This window comes from Aulonocara sp. 'chitande type north' Nkhata Bay, linkage group LG22 (genome assembly GCF_057382095.1).
Source record: "Aulonocara sp. 'chitande type north' Nkhata Bay isolate Kocher_YH1m ecotype deep benthic linkage group LG22, A_spYH_male_GT1.1, whole genome shotgun sequence".
NCBI classification, from domain to species: Eukaryota; Metazoa; Chordata; class Actinopteri; order Cichliformes; family Cichlidae; genus Aulonocara; species Aulonocara sp. 'chitande type north' Nkhata Bay.
This window is the reverse complement of record NC_141364.1, coordinates 38,423,184-38,447,336: the sequence shown is the minus strand read 5'-3', so window position 1 is coordinate 38,447,336 and position 24,153 is coordinate 38,423,184. Positions and strand designations below refer to the sequence as shown.

Below are 24,153 nucleotides of genomic sequence, written 5' to 3'. Positions count from 1 at the left end.
AATACAATCAGCCCCAATTTAACTTCACTGCTAGTCCTCGGACTTTTGTGTGAAAGTTTGTGCGCTCGCCTTCTGCCTTTTTGACAGTCGTCCGTCTGTCTCCTCTGCTCTGTTATCCACTGCAAAAAACTGACATCTCATGAAGTCTCAGATTTGCTGCTTCGATTTAAACGAGTAACATCTTTGTGTGATTTTTATTGGTAAAACACATTATTTTTCTTTCTTTCTTTTTTTCCCACTCAGTGGCATCCCACTGGTGTTATTTGACAAAGTATGTTCTTTAGCAGCCACAAGCACACAGCAGCGACAGAATCATTGAAACAAGATGAATTTTTCTGTCGAAAACAAAGTTGGGATGATGTCACTGATGTCTAAAATACACTGCTTTGTCTGCAAAGGTTTCTTGAGCCACTTTCCGTCTAAGGACAGTGTCTTAAACAACCTGCACTTAAACTACATTGTGAGATCCCTCTAAAACGGTCTCTTTTCTTTTCACCACTGTGGGTAAGAAGAGCATCAAAAACAATCGTACTGCAGCTCGTGCTCAAGTTTCTGTTTGATCTGCTGCTTGAAGAACGCATAATTATAGTGGAAAGACAAGCAAAATATTTGGCGAGGCTGTATTTAAACAAAGCAGTTCTTTGAGCTAAAAGCTAACATCGGCTTGCTAACATGCGCTCGGTGAATATGCTCGTGTTAATGTTTAGCAAATAATGATTGGCACGTTTGCTTGCTTAGGATGTGGTGTTAGCTTCAGAATGTATATTAAAAAATGGAAGTACAGGGTGGGCCATTTATATGGATACACCGTAATAAAATGGGAATGGTTGGTGATATTAAAGTCCTGTTTGTGGCACATTAGTTTCCACATGATGTGAGGGGGCAAACTCCTCAGGATGGGTGGTGACCATGGTGACCATTTAGAAGTCGGCCATCTTGGATACAACTTTTATATTTTCAATAGGAAGAGGGCCATGTGACACATCAAACTTATTGGTAATGTCACAAGAAAAACAATGGTGTGCTTGGTTTCAACGTAACTTTATTCTTGCATGAGTTATTTACAAGTTTCTCTTTGTTCACAGCCATTGACATGTCGAAGAGGAGGAAAATCCAAGGACACTACAGGGCCATGCCAATAAAGCATACCCTGTGAAACCAAGGATTAACAGCTTGTCATTAAAAGCACATTATCTAGTGAGCATAGCCTAAATCGTTGTTTTTTCTGCCATAACATAAAACAACATAAAACAAAGACAACAAATTTCATATTGTGTTCATTATGAGTCGAAGTGTCATCAGGAAAGGTTTAATTGAGGTCACAGAGAAAGGAAGCCACGGGTGTTTTTCTATAAATTTTTATACAGCAAGAAGTCTTTTTACAACTAGAGGAGTCGCCCCCTGCTGGCCATTAAACAAAGTGAAGTTTTAAGTAACCTACCAACTGGGTTTTCTTTTGAGGCCCAGAAGCTATCCTCACCTTTTATACCATCTATAGTTTGTAAAAAAGGATCAATTGCAAATAAACAGAGGGATCATTTGTTGCTGGACTGCAGGTTTAACTCTCTGTAGCCCATACCTCAGCTGCAGCCGACTGCTGTGTTTTTAGTAGTGTTTGTGTATAAAAATGTTTTTATACACATGATATTTTAATATATTTGAATAATGATGGCATTTCACAATTTATCAGGAGTAAAAATGGATGTGACAATAAAATGTTTTGCAGTATTTTATGTTTTAACCCGGGGTCACCTTAAACTCTGGCCAGTGAGTGCAGGCTATCAGGTAACTGTATACCTCATAATGCCAGATGTGGAGCGTCCGACATGAGTGAATGAGTTGGTTACCCACTTCTGTCCGATGACAGCGATACTGAGAATAACCAAAATTCTTCTATCAGTGAATGCTGCTGTTAGCTGCTGTTAGCCAGCATTAGTGAAACTTTCTTCAAAGTGGATCCAACACTTTCAGCGACTCGGGCACTTAGTGAATAAACTTAGAGAATAATAAAATGTTTGTTTGCATTCTCACATGATGTGAGTTAACAACATTAGCTTCTAACCAGCTTTTGTTGATATAGCCAGCTATGGCCAACTGTCCGGAGGCGAGAAAGTCGATTGTCTAATTTGATGGAAATCAGTATTTGGAGGATGTGGTTGAGATGAGGAAGGAGAGAGCAGTGGTAAGAGGAGGCAGATGAATAAAAGTAGTAGGAGAAAGACATAATGGAGGAAAGCCGATGAAACGTTCAAATATACAGATCTTAAATAATCATACGTGACTTAAAAGCACAACTTGTGATCTTTAAATTTTTAAAAAAAGCTTATAACTGATATACTTTACATCAGTTTTTATTTATTTGTATTTTTTTTATATATATATATATATTTAGGTGTTTCAAATGTTCATCAGATTTTCACCTTTTTTTGGAATTCTCGGGAATCTGAAACATTCTAACAGAATTCTGTTGGGGTATAGAGGATGAAGGTACTTAAGCAGTGGCTTCATGTTTTACAGACAAATAGTGCTTCCATCTTTAATATACATTCTATATTGAGTTAATTAATTATCAAAACCCAAAGTATATCTAAAAGTCCCAGATGAAAGCACTAGATGAAAAGTAAGGGGAAGAGCTCTTCCTGTCTGTTAGTATACTAGTTGCTTAAAAAGGGAAAAGATATTGAGGAAAACTGTTAAAACTGAGTGTAATTTATTGGAAAACTCCACCCAAATATTTGTGGTTAAAAAAAATATTTGAACCACTACTTATATTATTCAAACACTCCTAATATGGATAACATTTTTGATCTTCTTTATACAGGGTTACTTCCACTTGCCTTTGCTAAATGTGCTCCCACAGTGCTCTTGCCTGTTTTTGTGATTTAAAAAGAAAAATCCAAATTGTGCTACTTTTCCAAGCTGTCACCTGCCCCACTTTCCACCAGTTGCAGTCTGCGGTCGTCTTCTGGTGCCAGCTAGCGAGGACGGCAACATTTAATTGTCTAGTGGATTAATTATGCACATTCCTAGTCAGTGTATTGCCAAAGTTATTACAATTTAACCAGAGGAAGAGACATGAACTGTAATGACATTTGAAGTTAAGATATTTCTGATATTATTAGCCCACAGTTGCAGTAGCAGAAATTATACCTCTAAACCATGTGTTCAGATGGCTTTTCTGCAACATGGTCTATAATAAAAGACCTGCTGCAGTATCTTTTTTTTTTCTTTATTTAATGCTTTCATGCGTTTAATGTCTCTGTTCCATTCAGTTTTAAAACACAGACAGCTCAGAAATTCTTTAGTTTTGTTGAACAGACTCACACACTTCCAAGAAGCACAGAAAACAAGTTCAGACTTCCAGTTTGCTTGGTAATCAAATTAGAAATCCATATTTACACTTCAAGTCTGCGCAGTAACAGTAAGACTGTGCTAATATTTAACTTTGTGCAACTGCCTTTCAAGTCACTGTTTTAAACGTTTCCAAGCTGAGATGAAACAAGGATCCTGTTGGGTTTCAGGTTCGCTGCATGTTATTTCATTCTTCCAAAGAAGTGCCTCACGTTCGCTTTGATTGGCTGCTCGGCTAAAGCCCTGCGCAGCCAGTAGGCAAACTGAAGGCTCAAGTCTTCTGGCACCTGTGACCCATGAAAGAAAAATTGATGCACATTTAATGAAACGTCTGTCTTGAATCAGTTCATGAGAGAGGTTTCTAGTATTTACAGTTTGTGCATGTGTGTGTTTTTAGTCAATGTAAGAAAGAAAATAGGAAATGTAATGTTCTGGTAATGAAAAGTGTAAAAAAAAATATTTTAAGGATTATCAAAATGAACAAAATCTTCAGTCAGAAACACCGTCTGCCTGAAAGGTCCTTCACAGCAGACCATTACTGAGAGATGAAAAAATGTGTTTGAGGTCAGCGCAGGACCCAGACTCAACCTTAACTCTTTTCATCATCTACTTCCCATTTTTCTTTTCTTTTTCTTCAGCTGCTCAAGATTTTTCCCTTTATCTCTCCCTCTCCAGCCAACACAGAGTGACTTCATCCTGACAAATGTGATGTGTGTGTGTGCGTGTGTGGGGTATATTGTGTGTGCTTGCACGTGACTGTAGCGAAGGGTGATTCATTTTAATGTCCGCAGGCCGTGTTGTGATCTCTGAACCACAGGCTGGCCAACAAGAGGCGGCCAAACAGTTGGTCATCTGGTGTGGGCTGAGATATTGCAGCATGGGTGTAAAACTGTGTGTGTCTGTGGTTGTGTGTGTGTGAGTGAGAGACATGTGGAGCTACAAGTGAGATTACTTGGACCAGCCAACTGTGTACAGAAAGCACTGGGAGTTATGGATCCCATTGTAGGGTTGATGCTAAGATAAATAAAAGTTAAAAGTTTGCAGTCTGGCTGAACTACAGACGCAGTGCACTCACTCGCCACTTTTAAGTGAGCTGATTGTTTCAAGCAAGTTTAAAGACACACAGTGAGAGACGCAGCTGTGTGTAAAAGCTGTTCACAGCAGTTGCTCAAAGGACCTGGAAGGACTTTGGTGAACTCAGAGATGTGATCTGGTTCTCCAGGTCTGCTGGATTCCACTGCTGTTAATTAGCCTTAGTTTATACAGAGTTTCTTACATCTCGTGCCAGCTAATTTAAACTTGCACAGAATGGCAACGTTCAAGTGGTTATTTCCTCTCCTGGGGGCCAATTTATTATCAAATGCTCCAACAATATGAAGAGCACTGGTTGGACAATAATAAAAAGTAACTCAGTAGAAAAAAAAGAGCTTTTGAGGTATCATCAAGAAAACATTGCATACATAAGTAAGTTGGTTTTCTGTCCATCTATGTCTTTAATTTAGGGAACAATAAATAATTGCATTTTTTCATCACAGTTCTTTTAGAATATTTGAATATGTATTAAACATGTCAGCAACACTTCCTTTTGACACAAAGGAATTACTGACATTTAATATTTCCTTTATCGAAAATGCACCAAAGAAACAGGTAAATAATTCACAGACGATTCAGATGATTATAACTTGAATATGTAGTTCCCTTCAGTTCTGAGGTACATTTTGACATGTTTCAGCCGATTTAGTCTTTCAATTTTCTTTTGGCTCCTTTCAAGTATTAAGTAATTACTTTTAGCACTGTTTCACTATTTTAACAACTGCTGTTTCACATCATGCTAACATAGCTTTGAAAAATTAGACATTCTGCTCTTTAGATATATTTATTATATAATTTCATAGAACAAAAGCGTAGTGGAAGGTCTTTAGTGATTTAGTGATTCATTAATATCTTGGTGGGAGAAATGAACATTATTAAGTTAACAAAACATATTACAAAATACTGAAAACAATGTCCCTCAAGTGAAATGCTAGCATATATTTCTAATGGCATGGCTACATAGTAAGTGACTCCTTCAGTGGTCATTAAAATCTGTGTTTAAAAGTGTACCTGTGGACCTCCATGTTAAAATGCTCAACTTCAAGGGAATTAGCATTAGCATGCGTGCCATCACTAAAGCTAATTTCCACCATAATGACAACTGTAGACGTTTTTTTAAATTTACCAAAATAGAAGTTTGTTCTTCAGTTTTGATGAGTGAAATTCACATTGTCCAACCTTTTAAGGAGGAGATAGGGTACATATAGACATAAAACACTTCTTTCGTAAGAAGATACTCACAGAAAATTGGCAAAGTGTTGCACAGACTCAAAATGACATTCAGAAACTAATAGTGACACTGTTTTGACTGTGTATAATATACAGTCTATGATGATACATCTATAATAACAAGGTGAGCAGATAATAGTTACCATATTTGCTAGTTTAGTTTGGTATGTTAGCATGCTATATTTGCTAATTAATGCTAGCTAAATCTAGGTTTAAAAAAAGAAGAAAAAAAGAATACTTGATAAAAATGAACTGGGTCTTCCCGAAAAGCAATTTATCAGGCCAGTCAAGCTGAGGGGAATAAAATGAGAGTATTACATACTATACTATACGCTTATACACCCAAAGGCGATTGGGTGTATAAGCGTAAAGAAAAGTTTCAATTTTGTTTTTGTAATGCAGCTTTATTTTAAAGCGTTAGCACAGACCATTTCTCTGGTAGACAATCCGGTTGTTAAGCAGGGCTGGACTGGGACAAAAAAAATCGGCCCGGGCATTTTGACTAGAGACCGGCCCACCAAAGATGTGACGTCATTCAGGGATAAAACCGCAAAGGATTCTGGGAACTTGTGGCAAGCGGTACTAGCGCATGCAGGCTTTCAATTGAACTCAGTTACACAACGATAAAAAGAAACACAAAAAATGGCAACAAGCTGTTGTATTATTAACTGCACTAGCCGGTGTTGTGCCAAAAAGTGATTGTCTGCCAAAAACTGATTTCCGGTATTTGCCAAAAACTGATTGCTCGTATTTAAATTGCTATAAGTAACTTGTTGGGCTATAATATGTGAAACATATGTCAAATGCATCCCTCATGGATGACATAAAGTCATCTCTCCATCTCCTGCTCTTTTATTTCTCTCTCTGCTGCTCTTCTGTCTCCTCTGTCACAGACTTCTCCACTTTTGATGATAAATCAGCCTGGTGCAACATGTAAGGATTGGCACAATTTGTTAAGATTTTGAGGAGTTTGAGAAACTAACCTTAAGCATAAAATAAAATTTACTATCAGTAACTTCATAGCACCCGCCCAGCAGTATATAAACTCCGTCATGCTAGCTAGTACGCAGTACCAGTTATTCTAAGCGACTGTAAAAAGTCAGCACAACGAAAACAAACTACAACTAAACTTGGTTTATATCTGACACAGACAGCAGGTCATAACTTCTTACCTGAAGTTCAGTTCCTCTGCCACTATGACCGGCGGCCGCCTCGGGTCTCTCCTCCTCTTGCCTCCCCTTTCCCTTATCCACCTGCTGGCCTCCACCACTTGCTGATATTGCTAAATCTGTGGAAGCTATGCCATAGCTACCGCCAAACAATTCAGTTATTTTTACACATTTGGCAGCGTCTGCCTGAAGGGCTTGTTTCTTTTTGGCCCTAATTTTTTCTGCACCTCCTTTCCTTTTTTTTGTTCTCCATTTTCTTTAGTTCGTCTATAACAGGGCTGCCCAATCCCAGTCCTCGAGAGCTACTATCCTGCAGCTTTTAGATGCATCCCTAATCCAACACAGCTGAATCAAATGGTTTGATTACCTCTTCAGCATGCCATCGTGTTTGGCAAAGGCCTGATAACAAGCCATTCATTTGATTCGGGTGTGTGGGAACAAGGATGCATCTAAAAGCTGCAGGACGGTAGCTCTCGAGGACCGGGATTGGGCACCCCTGGTTATAGGATTGCTAAACAAGGGGGAGGGTGCATCCGACCTCCTCGGCTGTAATTGGTCTAGCCCAGAGTCGATCATGACCAATTGGCCAATCCAACACCTTTCATTATTTATACCCTTCCAAAAAAAAAAAAAAAAAATCGATCGGCCTATAAAAACAAAAAATCGGCAGCGGCCCACCGGGCAAATGCCCGGTATGCCCGATGGCCAGTCCAGCTATGTTGTTAAGTGATGATGTAACTTCAGTAACCCTACAAATGTCACTATTGTTTAGTTTTCTGTCATCATTTATGACGGAAGTGATAGCAGAGCTGTACGTTTTCATTTTTCAGAAATCCCTCAGTCAGAACATGGTATATAATCTTTAGATGGAAACTACCAAACTCCCTGCTAACTCCTAACTCCGCTAAACTTCATAAATTCTGTTTTAATGGATGCCTGGATGTTAAACTTAATTGTTACACCTCATATCGCCACACTGATCATTTTATTACAGATGAAAGAATTTAGACATTTTGTAAGTCGCAGTGATGCCACAGCGTTTGTTTGACTTTGGGACCAAAAGCAGAGTTTGGACCCGGAAACAGTTAATGATGTCGGACTTAAAGACATGATAGTATGACTGCCCATACAGTAAGTGGTTGAAGATCTCTTAGTTTACATTGAATTTTTTTCTGTCTTAAAGTTTTAGATTACAGCACACTAGCCCTGCAGTATTCCTGGCAGCATTCTCAAAATATTCCTGCATTTGCCTTCGAGTCCCTCCTGGATACAGGAAATGGGCGAAAGTAAATAATTTCTAATTAAGAAAAAAATCCTTCCATCAGTCTCGACAATAGGTGTCCAAAAAACACAGAAAGCCACTCTGCGACTGAATAAATAATTTGCTGTTGAAGATTCATGATAAATATACAGCTTTAAAGGGTGTCAGAACAAAAACACTGCAGGACTGAACTCTGCTGTTGTTCGCTGTGTTTGTGTCGAACGTTGGATTTCTGCTTTGGAGCCCTTTGATGTAATTATGTCTTCTCCCTTATGCCTCCCAATCTGGTTTTCATCACCATTACACTTTTCAGTAATGAGCACTCTTTTTCTTTTGAATAAAGGAAAACATCCCATTCCAGACAATAGAATATTTAGTAGCATTACGTGTCCTTGGATGGGTTTGCTCTCCTTTGCTGGAAAGCGTGAATACACTTTAGTGTGTGTGCGTGTGTGTGTGTGTGTGTGTGTGTGAGGGCTGAACCACAGCAGGAGGTTCAGACCTGAGATGGGGTGAGTCTTGTTGTCCTCCCTGAATTATTTAGCGCATGAGGGAGTATGTGAGCGAACGCTAACCCCGGTTGTCACGGGAGACCGCAGAGCAGAGTGCGCTGTTTATTATCAGTCTGTGTCCTTTTCTGTTTTTAAGTGCTGTTTAAAAAAACTGGTTCACTGTGCAGAAATCTTCACACATCCTCAGTTCAGTAAGAGTGATCAATGTCTCGTTTGTCTTCTCTGAATTCAACAACAAACAAGTATTTAGGAAAAAGAAGGGAGGGGAACAGAGGAGTATATGAAAGTGTGATCTTTCCTGGTAAAGCCTCTTAGGGAGCTGTGGATTTACACTCCTGTCAAATGATTTGTGGTTTCGTGTGTGTGTTTCAAATGTCCTCACAAGGATACAGAGATGAGAAAATCCCCTAATGTGGAAATTGTTATCCTGAAATGATGTTTTTTTTTTCTTTTAGAAGTGTTGACTTGGATTAAGGGTCGCAGAATGGAGAACGGGTGTAGGTTGATGGAAGGTCCTCGCCGCTTTGGGGACACAAAGATGTGTGGCGTCACATTTATTCCGCAGTGTTGGAAGTCCCTGAACTTGTGAACTGTGAATCTAACCTTAGACACTGAGGCACAAGACACACACATGAAAAGACACCCTCTCAACACCTCTAAGGGTCCCTGCGGGTATCCCACGGAGTTCAGGATGTGTACACTTGCTATATTTATGCACCTTTACACTCATTATACCAGCATGACCTTCAGTCTGCCTACTTTTTCACCTTCGTGTGGTTTTGGCGCTAAACCCAGATTTTACATGTTTTTTTCATGTCATTTCCCGGCCTCCCTTTCTCTCTCTGCCTGGCTACTAACCCACCCACCCATCCATCCACCAAGCATGTTGGCACACAAACACTGTTTTTAGAAAGCAAAACAACCTGGGGAATATGACTGGAATATGGAAACGCTTAATCTCTCTGGGTGGATGAGTATCAAATCCCCCAGCGAACGATCGAGGTAGAGAGAGAAAGAGCGAGAGAGACTGTGGAGGAACACTGTGTTCATTTTGCCAAGGCCAGATGGTGAGGGCAGCTTTGGTGCTGCACGGCCTCTCAGGCCATGACACACACACACACGCACAGACATGATTACCTCAGCCTGTTTGTACAGCAGCAGTGTACTGTGTGTGGTGGCCTAAGCGAGTCAGACTTATTAGATTAAGCTTTTATTTGTCTCTGCGCCGTTATCCACTGTTTTCCATCTCAATGTGTTGCTGGGATTAAGAGACAGTCTCTGGTTTGCGTTTTCCATGTTTGGATAGTTTGTAATCTGCTTCTCTATCTGTATTATTCAGCGCTGGAGGTTGGTTCAAATGCGCCAAGCAGCCTCACTAACACCAAAACTGACACAACCAGAGTATTGTGAAATTACACTGTTTCTTAACAAGGGATGTTTAATTTCAGCTTGCTTATAACTTGAATATGGCGTTGTACACCACTCAGAAAAATTAAAGGAACACTTTGAAAACACATCAAATCTTAATGGGAAAAAGTCCTGCTGGATATCTGTGCTGATCAATCAATCAATCAATCAATCAATCAATCAATCAAAGCTTTATTTGTCACAAGCAGGTTGCCCTGCAGTGAAATGGGACCCCCCCCCCCCCCCCCCCCCCCCCCGATGTGGATTGAGTGATGTGTTAGGAACAAATGGATGCGATTTGATGGAAATAAAAATGATTGATCTACAGAGGGCTGAATTCAAAGACATCCTGAAAATCAAAGTGAATTAATGATGTGACCGGCTAGTCTGTTTTGCCAAATTTTCACTGCAGCAACTTAAACTGGTACTCAGTGGTTTGCTTGTATACACACCTGGCAACATCAGTGCATGCCCCTGAAGGGTTTCCTCCCGGATCTGGACCAATGCATTACTGAGATCCTGGACCGTGTAAGGTGGAACCTGCATGGACTAAATGATAAAACAATATCCCAGAGGTGACCTGTTGGATTTGTATCAGGCAAGCATGGGGGCCAGTCAATGATATCAGTTCCTTTATCCTCCAGGAACTGCCTGCATGTGGCAAGTTCAACATCGCCTCAATACATGAGGTAAGACAGTGTGCAACTGGAGGAACCCAGGACCCACTACACCAGCGTAGGTTTGACAATGGTCCAAGGATACCTAATGGCAGGCAGTGTTGGGAAGGTTACTTTTAAAATGTATTCCATTACAGAATACAGAATACATGCCCCAAAATGTATTCTGTAACGTATTCCGTTACGTTACTCAATGACAGTAACGTATTCTGAATACTTTGGATTACTTAATTATCATGCTTTTTACAACAACGTGAATGTACTATTGCTGTGATTTATTACTATTACTGAAGGTCCGCGACTCCGAACTGTAGTAAAGGGACCTCTGACTAATACGGCGGGGTCCCTGTCGGCTTGTAGCCGAAAAATAGCTTTACTTTGTTGTGTGGGTCAACTTTTCTTGCGAGATACAGAGAGAGGCGTTGAAAGGCTGCTCCAACGGAACTTATTGTTTTCGGAGGAAAACACGAACACGGTGTACAGTCGAGTCTTAATAGCTTACTTACAACTGGGCTCGTCAGGCACTCTTCTTGGCTGCAGTGGTTATTATTATATTTACATGCTTCCAGCTCCCGTTTTTGCTCGATGACAACTCGTACCTTTCCACTCCCCTTTTTCTCCCTCCTCGCGCTCACAGACCCATAACGTGTATGGCAGTCCATTCTCCCTGCAACACGGACTACACTGCCCATGATGCTACATTCTTTAGAGCTATGCTTGTAGCATTCTGCCTGTTAGCTTAGCACAACAACAACAACAACGAAAAGGCGCTCTCTCACCCAGGAAACACAGAGAGAGAGAGCGTCGCCCTGTAACCATGGCAACCGTAACGCTGCCGCCTGGAACAACAGAACGTAGCTGTCAAACAAAACCAAACAGTCCTGACCCGCGACAAAATGAAACAGGAAAGTACCGCAGTGTAATCCATTTATTTCAACAAAGTAACTGTATTCTGAATACCACCTTTTTAAACTGTAACTGTAACGGAATACAGTTACTCATATTTTGTATTTTAAATACGTAACGGCGGTACATGTATTCCGTTACTCCCCAACACTGATGGCAGGGGGCCATTGCATAGCCTGTGGAGGTCTGTGCAGGCATCATTGACCCATAGCATTGTTCATAGCTTCTCCCGACCCTTTCATGTCTGTCACACGTGCTCAGGATGAACCTGCTCTCATCTGTGAAAAGCACACTGCACCAGTGGTGGACCTGCCAATTCTGGTATTCTATGACAAATGCCAGTCAGGCTTTACGGTGCACTGTAAACCCGAATCAGTTGACTGAACTTAAAACATTTGTGGAAACTGATTACCTCAAAAGTTTTAAGTACACAAACTCATCTTTTCTAAGTATGGGGTACTCAAAATTTGTATTTATTGTTAACTTAAAAATTTTAAATTATATTTTTATTTTATTAATTGAGCTTTACTTAAAAACTATATACTTTAATTTTAATATTTTTGTGTTTTTTGTAGTTTACTATTTTGATCCAACACAATGCAATTATATTACAAACTAAACACAAATTATATGATTATTAATTAAAAGATATTTATTTTTAAATGTTTGAGTGTAGACTAGTAAAAAAAATTAGAGAAATTCATTTACTTTACATTTTGTTTATTTAACATTTTTTATGGAAATGTAAAAACATCACTTAGTGTTTTTATAAAACCACTAACATGGACATTGGCACCATAAAGTGAGCATTATAAATTCAATGTAGAACATGTCTTTTTATAAAATCACAAAGGACAACATCAGTCCTAATTGCATCTTTCTCAAAATACATAAATTCAAAATAAAAAGTCAAATACTAATCACTTTTGTTTGAAAAAGAAATGAAAAACAATTTTATAAAATGGGTACAAATAAAGATGATCATCTTCCAAATAACCAGAGCAAAGTTAGGTAAACTGATGGAGTTAAATCCACCCAAAGTCTGTAGTAAACTTAAAGTGCTTTAAATAAAGTGCTTAAAACAAAGTGCTCAGTAACAGAGTGCATGTCCTAACAAACATTGCCTTATATTCCTTCCAGAACTACTCTTTCAGCAACAAATCATTTTTAAGAGCATGTAGGCAGGGTTTCAGAGGTTTGCCGTCAACAAGCCCCATGAAGATTTTTTGGACAAAGGTAAATGTGTGAACGAGCTTCCTGGGGTAGTCTAAATGCAGAGCATAGATCAAGCCAAACAATAAGGCAAATGCATCTGCAAATCTGGGAATATCACGCATCACCAAGTCGCCTTCCACCACAATGGCCATGCTTGAGGAAGTAAAATGGACTGGTCTGGGAAGCGCCGTCGGTAACCACTGTGAGAAGGGCAACTGGAGTGTCAATGAGGGTCGACTCATCCAATGTGTCCGCCTGGAATAGACACAGTATCAATAAGTAAGGTTGGTTTGAGAGAATGTGACAAGCAAGACCTGTAATCTAGCAAAAAATTCAGCAGTGTAGTGGGTTACTTTGTAACGGGTTAGGGTACTCTACTTTTTTGAAAAATGTACATTAACGCGTTAGCTTCTTGCATTACATAATTAGTATGTTTGTTATTTTTCTAAAAAAAAAAAAAGAAAAAAAGAAAAAAAAGAAGTCATTTTTTATTTTATGACTTTATCTCAAAAAGAAACTAAATCTTGACTTCAGCCTTGTTTTTGGGGCCACCTGCAGCGTAGCCGAAGTGCTGTGATACGCCTGTGCCCTGCTCCTGACCCTGTGTGTGTGTGTGAGGGTTTTCTAAAGAGAGGGTATTTTGCTTGTACAATTTGGTAGCTGCTAGGGTATTAAATTGTATTTAAAAAAATCCATGGTGTTTTATCTCACTGGCAGAATTTAAGTGATGCAAAAATACACTTACATTACATGTCTAAAAGAATTCTGGGTCCTCCTCCCGCAGGTATACAGGAAGGGCACAAAGCACTGCAGTGCGTTTCACGTTGATATCAGGCGCCTCCTAAAAAGGGAAAAGAAAAGTTCATTGAACACAAAGTTTTCAGGTGTCATTCTTTGGGGAGAATACATGTTTATGAAACTGCATGACATGTGACTCTACATAATTTTGGAGACATTTCTTTTAAGACACAACCTTTCTGTCTCTTATGACAAAGAGTCTGTATCTTACTCATTTGACAAAAATCCTACACAGTATTTTAAAGTAACATACCAGATCAGAGCTGTAATCTGTATAAAACACAAATGTTCAAAGCAAGGAAAAATTGAGTTTTTATCAGTGAAACTTTTAATTTGTGTTAATTTTATCATTATCAATATTCACCTGAAGATCATAATGATTCAGGATGGTTCGCAGAGCCTCTGATATCTTGCCAGTCCGTGCAGCCTTCTGTCTGTATAGAGCCATAAGTCGTGGTGTGTGTCTGTCAAGTTCAGTGTAGAACTGGTTCCGCAGGTTAATGTTTGTGACTCGGTGGAACTACGCACAAATCTAAAATAAAACAGGACAAAAACATCCAACATGAAGCCAAATTACTGACCAAATTTACATCCTATCATTAAAGAGGAATTGCCCAACTTCTGTCTAACCTTGCTTTATAGATGTCCTATGAATTTTTTTTTCTTTAAATTGGACCCGAACCACAAGCACAAGTGTATCACAAAGCTGAAATATATTTTTGTTTGTTATCCATTATTTATTTATGTGTTATTTATTTATTATCTGGATCTGAAGAGATCTGCTGAACTTGCATTGTTTCATGTTAAACTGAAGAAGAAGAAAAAAATCAAAGCACAGATACCTGAGAGTCAAATCGCAGAGCAGGCCATTTCTCTAAGAAGTTCTTTACCATTGGGTTGTCTTGAACAATTTCATGGCGACGAAGTGCGAAGGTAGTCTGCATCAGTTTTTCAATCATTACTTTGTTGGGCTCAGTCTTCTCAACCTCATTTTTTTATCTGGACTCTCATATCCTCCAAACTGACCTGATCTTCTCCTCTTGGAAAGTTTGGGAGGTAGTTCACCTCAGCTCTTCTGGCTCTTTTTATGTTTGAGTGGGGATGCTCTCCTTCAGGGTTGTTAACACTCCTCCTACCAGCATTGACAGACACCTCCACACATCCAGATCTGGCTAGCTTGGTGCGATAATTTCCCATCTTGAATTTTAAACTGGTCTTCCAACCATAACTTCCATTCCTACTTCCAGGCTCTTTAAGACATGGATGAGTGGTAACAAGAGCTTCTGCTGCCAAACCGACATCTCCATCACTCGGATAGGCTTTGAAGGTGTGCATCACTGAAGCCATGGTCTCCAAGATGTTGTGCTTTTGGGCTCGAGTCAACTTCAGATGTTTTCCAGACATCTCAAAGGCTCTATTTCCCTCCTCAAGGAGATGTTCAACTTCGTAAGAAAAGGTAGGTACTGGGAAAGTGTCAGGCCAACACTTCAGACGCTGAGCTAAAGGCACATGAGGAAGGATGTCTGTATCAGAACTTGCACAAGAACTGACATCACTTTCAGATCTCACTACTTTTAGTGTGCCCTTCTCCGGCAACTCTTGAATATCCAGTAGGCAGGTAAGTTGCCCATCAAAGTCGGAGTCTTCGTATTGTAAGGTAAACTCAAAGTCCAGCCTTGGGTTGAGCTTCTCACGGAGTATGGTGATTAGTTCTTCCACCGACTCAGGCCGCTTAGTTAGAGAAACCTTCACAACAACATCTGTGGTGAGGTGAACTCTCAGCAGGAACTTTTGGGATACTGCCATCATCCTATGAATAAAACAAGGAATGGAGATGATTTTTAAAAAATGAATCGTCTCATATATAAAAACACTGTACATCATACCATTAACCTTATTATGGTCAGTGATAATTATATACTCAGCCATCATTACAGCTTTCAAAAATTTCAAAAGTACACTGTACATTTCATGACAAAATAAACACTTAGCATGGTAAAAAAAAAACTTACAATTACTGCTGTTTACTTTGAGTGCAGTCTTGAATTCTATGGCCGATCATCCAACAATCCAAAACATAGGTAAGAATTTCAGATGTTACAAAGTCACAGGCCATCATTCCATTTAGTCATGGTAAACAGTAACCCTCTTTTAGTTTTAAGTTTTTACCATATAATCAACATTGTCTCACCATGTATAAATTCTGTTAAGTTGTAAAAAAAAAAGCAAAAAAAAAAAAGCACAGAATACATATGAATTTACACTGCAGTTATTTTAAAAAACCAAGCCAAACTGCGGGATAAATCTTTGCAAAGACACATTGTTATGCAATAGTACATAATACATCAGTGAGATACATGTAATATTACACAGAACTTCTACTTACAAACTACTTCTTTTACAGGCTGCTGCTTAAGATAGAAGTTGCCACTGCTAGCTAAGTCACTTTTGAATGATGCTAATGAGAAGAAGAAAAAAACCCGGCCGAACAATGAGGCTGCTGTTGTAAAAACGCCAACTTTCTTGCGTTGGCAATGGGTCGTTAAAATATCACTAAGACACTTTCTTTATGTGCAATTCTTATTAAAACTGTGTTTTAATCGGTTAAAACTGTAAAACTGACGATATCATCGGTTTGAAAAAGAGCGCGAACAACAGCGAACAACAATTCACTACCTGGGTCTGTGCTGTTTAACACAACGGCGCATTCAAAAACAAGTTAATGGCTGCAACATATTAATATACTTGCTTTTTTACGGAAAAAATAAACATAACGAAGGTTCCGTTTTACTTACAAGTTTCTCCAAATGTGCTCTCCGGTCGCTCGAGAAGGGCAGCCATATTGAACAGAATTTTCTGTCAACGTCGTTCAGGTTAGAGAGAAAACGTCATGACGTCATGACGTACAAATGCGGAGCTCGAAAAAAAACCATTTACTCAAAAATCATAATTAAAAAAGCAGTATTTACTCTTAACTTCTAAGCCATGTACAATTATAACTGTTTGAATCGTTAAGAGAACAGAAAAGTTTTAAGTTGTTTCAACTTTGTGACGCATTTCAATTGTTGTATCCACAAACTTTATAAGTCAGGTGGACTGTTGGGGTTTACAGTGTGCCAGACAGTGAGCACAGGGCCCAGAAGAAGATGTGGGTCCCTCATTAAGTCAGTCTCATTGTTTGGTCAGAGACATTCACATCAGTGGCCTGATGGAGGTAAATTTTTAGCTCTGGCATTGCTCATCCTGTTCCTCCTTGCACAAAGGAGCAGATACTGGTCCTGCTGATGGGTTAAGGACCTTCTACAGCCCTGTCCAAATCTCCTAGAGTAACTAACTGCTTCCTGGAATCTCCTCCATGCTCTTGAGATTGTGCAGAGATTGTTGATGCATGATGATAATCCTACTTAGGGCACCATGAACTGAACATGTAGTCTTGAATAATACTTTTTTCACATCTGCAGTGTTTATTCCATTGAAACTGGTTCATATTCCTTCTTGGTGTAAACACAGTAAGACTGATGTGCAGGGTACATAAACGGTAAGCACAGACTTGCAGCTAGCTATAAAACTAATATAAAGTATTCACATTATGTACCAGGTCAGAAGACAACTGTTTTTCTGCCTCAGGCACACTAAGAAGTGGACTAAATGTTCTCACTTGGTTTGTAGTGGTCTATTTTGGTTCACTTAGTGTTTGCTTAGTTTTTTCTGTGTGAACAGACACTGAACCATGAGAGAAAACTATGAGCTAGATGCGCCAGAGCATATCTTTATATTTTTACATGCTGTAGTGCCATTTGTGGGAGCATTTTAAGTTGCTATATATCAATACAACCATTATAGCCCAAATTTAATGATATGTATGTATTAAGTCCATAGTAACTACATAAATTGCAAAAAAGTGCAATAAACTACAAAAAAATTTAAAATCATTTTTGTTTTGTTTTTTGTTTTTTACATATATTTCTAGTTAGAGAAATTTAAGAGGTTTATCCCTCAAAACTGCAAATACAAAGAAGTTCCTGAAAATAGTTTCCAATAACAGGAAATTTATTTTGAGTGTCGTCATAGTTTTATTTTTGAGATACACCAATTTTTATATACTGCATGAAAAACAAATACTATAATGCAAATTTGTAAAAAACCAGCCTATGCATCAAAATAAACTATTTCAAGCAGTGCAATTTGAGTTCTAAGCATCCCAGAAACTATACAGAAAAGCATAAAGTCAAACATGACTTTTAAAAGCACCAGTATAGGCTTATAAGGCCTGAAGGTAAAAGAAAAATCACATTTTTCGTGAAAATGACACCACTTCCGGTTTTGGGCAGGTAATGGCGGACATGCGATAGTTCACGCTGACGTTCGAAGTGTTATGAAAAGCTGATCTTATCGGCAAAGCGTGTTTCTGGAATATTATGTTTTGTGTTTGCTGCAATTGCTTTTTATGCAATTTTTGCAAAGCTATATGTGGAAGGAAATCGTGACCTAGGACAAGCTGATGGCATAAAATGTAAGTACAACTCGTCCAGTTTCATATGCAAAAATAATTATTGCGCTAGCTTACGTGGTTCCAGTTCTACAGGGATTTAAAAATAGTTACGCAAAACGGAGCGTGCCTGCTCCAACTGGTTTTAAAGGGTTAAAAATGCAACCATTTTACTCTTATTATGGACTGAAGCTATTCATTAGCAGGTGCATAATTACTATGAATGGCATTTAGTTGCCTACAAGGTTACTAACTTTCTTGTTTGATATTAGCTAAGCTAATATGAGTCACAGAACTAGATGTCTGATCCCATATTCATCGTAGTTGGAATAGAAGCAATTGTTGTACCATTAATTTGAAAAGTCAGTGCTCCAGTTTTAGAGGGTGAATTTCTGTTTTGTTATAAGTAGAGTACTTAGCACTAATTACAATGTATCTGTGTTTGTTTGATACACCAGTAAATTCTACAAAGGCAAGCTTGTTTAAAAAGTTTGCTTGTTTGCTAATAAGACAGAGCTTCAAAAAAAAAAAAAAGAGTCTTCAAAACAGAACTTTACAGACCAGTAGGCAATGACCATCCTTTATATACAGTCTATAATCTAATAATAAATTGCAAGTTAATGTAATGGATTAAAACTGAATGTCTTGTTAATCCCCCTTTTCATATGATTTTTAGTCCACAGGCTAAATACTGAAACTCTGCTTTTAAAGTGATATTTAAGAGAAAATGCATTTTCTCACCTCTCAAAAGCAATCCAGACTATCCAGCTGTCTACAGTAGCCACATAATGGCTCACATTTTCTCACACTCTACACCCACAAATACCCAAAGTTTTTACACTTGAAATCTAATTTGCTGTGTTTTCCACATGAACCTATAACAACTATCACAGTATGACTGTGTCTGAGTATCGGGCTGTGATGGCTGTGGAAACGTGGGTGACCTAGACCACAAAGTAAAGTGCCCGAGCGCCTCCTGCATTGAAAACACTTCTCTGACCCCACCATGCATGGTTTGCTTATGCAATTGTCCAACCTTGTTACCTTCAACATGAGATGATTCGATGTTACGCTGCACATCATGCACAGGCGTCGTCAGCCATGTGAAAAAAGAAAAATCGCCACCCCGTTTCACCCCAACCGCTTCTTTACAGCTTTTGCTGTCACTTCAATTCACAAGCAACAGGCTAAAGCGGCTCGAACAATAAACAAATAAACTTGCCAAATTCTGCTGTTCCCCATGCGTACCCCGTGCTGCTCTGCGGGCCGCAGAGCAGCACGGGGTACGCACGGAGCATGGGTGGCTTGTGTGGAATGCGCTGCCATTTCTAGGAATGTGGCTCGAGGCATCAGAGCTGACGCATTCGCATCGTATAGGTTAAAAGCGTATGGACGAGAGGCAAAGACAGTTTGTCAACACAACACAGGCCGTCTTTGTTGGCATGTCCTAGTGGAAGACATGGATATGAGCCGGGTGACGACAGAAAAGCAGACAAATGTAAAGTAATTCTCTTTAAAGCTACAAAAGCCAAAACCTTAAGTCACAATTCAGCCAGTATTGTCTTTTTTCTTCTCTCTGGCTTTATAAGTTTTTTTAACATTATGCACTCCATACTGTATATAAATGCCACTTGTTTTGCACATATTCAACTCTGTATATTTTATATATTTTATTATTATTATTATTATTATTATTATTATTATTATTTTATTTTTATTTTTTTTACTATTTAATTTGTAAAAATGTGTATACACACACACACACGTAGGAAAATATTTAGTATACACATCCAGAAATGCATACACTATTATATATTGTACATATATTTATTAGTTTCAGGTTGGCCATTCTTGTATTTTGCTCGTTTGTGTTGTTGTGTTTGCACATCTCTGTTGCTTGTGGGGCTCGCACACAAGAATTTCACTCGCATGTGCTGTGCCAGTGTGCCTGCACATGTGATGTGACAATAAAAGTGATTTGATTTGATTTAAGTTGTATATTCTTGACTTAATTGTCAAAAGAATTTATGGATGTAGGAGAAGGAAACAGCGAGTCCTTGAAGAGATAAAGTTGGTGGTGGTGAATACTCAGCATTGCCTGTTGTTCCTCGCTAAATTCAGCTTCAACTTTCCAGGCTTCACAAAGACTCTCTGTGGCCCTGAGAGTTAAATAGATATAATTTGTAATTCCTTGGCATGAAAACACTGTGAGTGCAGTTAGAGGTAGATATTGTCTGCTGCGCTCCTGTCCTTGTGTGAAGCAATATGTATGTGTGTGTATGTGTTGTATTTGGAAGGCTCTTATCTGCTCTGCCTCTTATTCCCACTGTATTTCTGGTCTGTTTAATCAACACTTGGCCCCGCTTGTGCTGGAGCACCTACGGCGAAAAACGCACTTTGCCGTTCTCTCTTCTTCCTCTCTCACTGATGCCGTTTTTAAAGCTCAGACTTCCTCACCCCGCTTTACAGCAGATAAAGGTGCTTTCGTGCCATCTGAAGTATCTGACTCTTTTAGTGCAGAATAATGTCCGCACCGCTGCGGAAAAAACCAAACGCACACAAAAAATTGCAAGGGTCTATAGGTCTGCCTGTAAGTGCAAAACAAAGCTGAAAATAGCTGGGCTCATTGCCATTCCAGACAGATAGGACTAGGCCCAGGGCAGCGTAGAGCAGAGAGAAACAGAACCAGTGTGGGGACAGAGCCAAGGTCGGCTCAGGATGCACACTCATCAAGAGGTCGATGATCTAGCCCAGGTGACCTCATGTTGACCTCAAGAGTTTTTTAGCCTGGAGGGGAAATGTGTGTGTGTGTGTGTGTGAGCATAAATTGCTCCAAGTGTCTGTGTCTGCGAGATTTTTTTCCCTTCTGTTTTCTCATGGAGAATACATTTGGCCTCGGTTACAGCTGGATGCAAACTAATCTGTTATTATGAGTTTTAATACTCATTCTTGAGGTCACAGTGTCACTGATATGTTTCACTGCAATAACACTGAATTGTACCCACAGATGTGGTGAAGAACAAATTGGATAAAACCAGGGAAGGGTAACTTACACTTTGTACGTCATGAAGGCCGTGAAGGATGAGCATGATTTAATGAGGCTCATGTCTGCCAAGTGTGAAAGCTGATATATATATATATAATAAAGTATACTGAAAAAAAGAGAAAGTTTTCATACACAAGGTCAGGCCATGCAATGTTTAGGCAAACTACAAATAGAGGAAGACCTACATCTCAGACTCTACAGCCTTCAGTTAAAGTTCTAAATGTTAAAGTTCACTACAAATAAGAAAAGGCTGAACTTGCTTAGAAAAGTTGCATAGCTAAGGTTTTCAAAGTTACAACACAACTTACCTCAAGACTTATGGAACATTGTCCTTTGGAGAGATGAGACCAGTGGAGATGTTTGGCTATAATGCACAGTACCATGTTAGGAGGAAGCCAAACACAGCATATCAAATACATACAATTACCTCATACTAACTGTCAAGCACGTTAGCAGAGAGGTGATGATTTGGGCTTGTTTTGCAACCACAGGAGCTGAGCACCTTGGGGTCGTTAAGTTGACTGTGAACTGCTCTGTACACCAAAATATTCTTAAGTCCATGAGCCCATCTGTCCATTAACTAAACCTTGGTCAAAGTTTTTTCATGCAACAGAGCAGTGATTCCAAACACATGAGGAAATCTATGGTAAAAATGGCTGATGAAGAAAAGCATCAAGCTGTCCCGTCAAAGTACAGACCGCTAAAGCTACGTTGTACATTGGGCCAAAATTCCTCCAGAATGGTGTGAAAAACTGATAAAAGATTATTTTGTTGTTGCTCCTGAAGATGTTTTTACCAGCTAGTAAAACATGGGTTGTCACAGGGCTTCATAAAATCTTGTGAAAACTTTTCTTTCACAGAACTACAGAACATGCCTATACAAGCTAGCTTGTAACTGGATGTTTTGCTAACTTGCTATTAACTTCTGATGGTATTTTTCAAAGCTTTACTACTAAGCTAATGTTAGCTTTTCAGCCTGGCAAGATAAGCTGCTTCAGAGCACTAGATAATGGAGGAGTGGTATACTAAATGGCTGATTAAAAAAAATGAATTTGCTGAACATTTAATGGAAAGTTTGTGACTGATGTTTGTTATTGATTGCTGACAAGTTAGGTGTTAGCTGCTGTTGTTTTGAGAGAGTAACCACACTGTCAGCAGTGCTGCTAGTCTGTAAGAGCTGGAATAAAATGATGTTAAATTTCTAATGTAAACATGTTTAGCTAAAAAGATACAGAACTGAAGTTACTTACTGTCACATAAGGGCTAGCCTATGCTAGTTTCTGTTACTCTGGGTAGTATCTTTTTCAGAATTTCTTTTATTTGTCTTAAAAATTTGAAATGTCTAGAAGTTTGTGCTCCAAACTCTGTGTTATAGCAGTAATTACTAGAAATGTTTATTATTTTATGAAAATTGAACAGCCGTTACATTGCGACCAAGAAAAAAATAACGGTTTTGGGGGGTATTTGCCAATGGAAAAGCACCCATATCACCCAACCCTGTATCCAACGAATATTTTCCTGCTTCAGCTCAGCTACTTGTATCAATTTTAAGTTCACTGAATCTGTCTTCTAAAGTAATGGTTAACTGTAATCTCTCCTTTGTTTTTTGGTGATTAGAGACAGCTCTTTGCTAGCCACGAGCCTGGTTGATCACCTACTGCAGTTCATGTTAATTACCTACAGCTGAGTAAATGTGCGGCCACAGAGCATCTGTCGTTAACGAGCGGGCCGCAGCTTAATTAGAATCCTGCGACTTTAAAATAGCACTCTGAAATTGTGATTTTTGATTCAGTAGCGGTAATTATTCAGTTCATTTGAGCCTCCTGACATGAGATGTCTTTCCATGGCAAAGCCATTTAGAGCTGTCACAGTAAGAAAAGCACAAATGCTAATGTCATTAACGGTGGCTCCATTCCAAATGACACTCACGCATTACAAACGGCACCTGGGCACTGTAACTGAAGCAGCCATATGCAATCCATGCATGATTTCTTTTGCTGCTCACACTTGTGTGTTTCTGCATTTTAAATCATCTTTAAAATGATTTGACGGTCAAAGCACTAAACTATTAACTTTACTTAATACCAAGTACTTCAACCAATTTTCTTACCACTAGTTGATTGCAAGCTGTATTTAATATGTTTTGGTCCTGATCCTTATTTAACAAAGCCGGATAGCGACAATGGACCTGTTGGTCAACAGATAAGCTGCGACCTGCCTTAATTACGCCGCGATAACTCCTGAGGGGGAACGTGTTAATGAATCACTTTAGTGCACGTTAAGCTGCTTACTGAGCAGGAGTTACAAAACAACTGAGAAATGTGCGTGCATTACTCAAACATAAAATAATGTGTCGAGCAAAAGGAAACAAAAAAGCTCCAGCTTTCGTGCTCGAGCCTGCTTTCAGCCTTGCACTGCATTCATTATAAAGTCAATGCCGCTTCAGAATGCCAATTAACAAATGTACACATGTTGACATCTTGATGCACTTCCCAGATAAAATACACTCCCCCCCATGGTAGTTTACCTGGCAGTATAAGCAGCAGTACTGTATATGCAGAGCGACCCTTTGATTTAATCTGCAGCCAGATTGATTGAACATAGCCCGAGGTCTGTGCCTGGCCCCTGGATAAACAGATCTAGTGTATGTTATGTTTAATTCAGAGTCCTTCCACTGGAATGGAACCAAACTGATCAGGACTTGTTTACACTCTCCGGCCTCGGCAAGCCCTGGCCTACTTTTAACAACTTCCGTGCACTTTAAATGGAGTTAAGTGCATGTTTTCATGCGTGTGTTTTTGTGACTGACTCCGTGCTGCATGTGTGCGCACAACAAATTAGCTTTGCATGTATAATGCAAGACCCCTCAGCTGTAGAACCGTGTATATATATCGTCAGGGCTTGGGGGAAGCGCGATATGATGCGCCGGCTGGCCTGGATGTGTGTGGAGACTGGTTGCATTTCCTCGTCTGCGTGGAAGACCTACGAACAGCCTCACTG

The 24,153-nt window shown here is 39.2% G+C and overlaps 1 protein-coding gene and 1 pseudogene across 2 annotated transcripts in view; one reads left to right on the top strand and one right to left on the bottom strand.

The window, feature by feature from the left end:
* Positions 1-24,153, top strand: part of LOC147304678 (zinc finger MYM-type protein 1-like) — a 302,003-nt gene that overhangs the window by 98,847 nt on the left and 179,003 nt on the right. The gene's annotated exons all lie outside the window — the stretch shown is intronic.
* Positions 12,339-16,562, bottom strand: LOC147304681 (uncharacterized; annotated as a pseudogene). Its single transcript, XR_015126992.1, has 4 exons — positions 14,461-16,562; positions 13,983-14,150; positions 13,566-13,661; positions 12,339-13,075 (listed from the first exon to the last, which is right to left on the bottom strand). The product of XR_015126992.1 is annotated as an uncharacterized LOC147304681 (transcript).